The sequence below is a fragment of the Sinocyclocheilus anshuiensis genome, unplaced genomic scaffold (genome assembly GCF_001515605.1).
Source record: "Sinocyclocheilus anshuiensis isolate Anshui unplaced genomic scaffold, SAMN03320099.WGS_v1.1 scaffold426, whole genome shotgun sequence".
Classification (NCBI taxonomy): Eukaryota; Metazoa; Chordata; class Actinopteri; order Cypriniformes; family Cyprinidae; genus Sinocyclocheilus; species Sinocyclocheilus anshuiensis.
In genome coordinates, this window is record NW_015542362.1 from 156,158 (window position 1) to 157,266 (window position 1,109).

Below are 1,109 nucleotides of genomic sequence, written 5' to 3' on the forward strand. Positions count from 1 at the left end.
CTTCTCCCCCTCTCAGTTTTTAATAAAGATCAGGGCACAGGTGAAGTCATTGTCTGGTCATTGTGCTACAGGTCCATTTAAGAACACTTTAGCAAACTTTTTTTTAAAGTACTTATTATGGAAATCATTTAAAATAATATACTTAACTGTAATAAAATGTGATGCTTTTGGACACTTAATTGCACGTTAATTGCAATTAAATGAAAATGTGCACTTTTGTTGAACCACTTAAGTGTGGGCATTAACGATACGATAGACATCACTGATTCTTACTCGTAGATCTCGGAGACATCTAGAAAATACTGGCATTTTGGGCGACGCGAATGAAAACCGGAAACTGATATCCCGACTTCTGGCGACAGCGGAAGTTCGTCGTTACGCTTGTGCATAGAGGCTATTCTTTAATATTGAGAACGATTTTTAGAACTATATCTTTATCGTTATCTTTATTTAGCATCACAATATTATAATATATTTTCTGAGATTTTCCAAAAAAATAAAAAATTATATTTAACTTGTTACTAAATTATTAGTGTTTTTCAAGGGTAACTTTAAATGAGTGTTGAGATGAAGGCGAAGGTAATCCAAATGCAAAAACAAGGTCATGCACAATTAAATATTCAGTATTGGATGTTATATACACAATAACAATGATGAATAAAATAAAACCTCTAGTATTGCAGTGGATGCTCTGACGTAGAGCGAATGCTTATCTTGCATTTAAAAGGGTCGCAAAGCAAACACGCTTGTTGATCTTGTGCAGACTGACCACAAGGAGGGTAACGTTAAGTTAACCTCATTAAATATTGTTGTGGACGAAGTATTAAAATCCTTTACCTCATAATGTATAAAGCACTAATACCACACTGTAAAAATACTCTGATACAAGTAAAAGTCCTGCACTGAAAATGTTACTTAAGTAAGTATAATCAGGTATAAACATTACTTAATGTAAGTATAATCAGGAAAATTGATTTAAAAGTTTAAAAGTGAACTGGGACTATTATACTATTATTTATTATGTCATTAGATTATTATTACTATAACGTTAATGCACATCAGCAACTCACCAGGAACACCAACAATCTCAGACACCTTGGTCCACGCAT

The 1,109-nt window shown here is 32.9% G+C and overlaps 1 long non-coding RNA gene across 1 annotated transcript in view; it reads left to right on the top strand.

The window, feature by feature from the left end:
- The first annotated feature begins 528 nt into the window (after positions 1–528).
- LOC107691988 (uncharacterized) overlaps positions 529–1,109 on the top strand; it is a 3,931-nt gene continuing 3,350 nt past the window's right edge. Inside the window, exon 1 of the long non-coding RNA XR_001634608.1 lies at positions 529–682. This is a non-coding gene — a long non-coding RNA (uncharacterized LOC107691988). The remainder of the gene's footprint in view (positions 683–1,109) is intronic.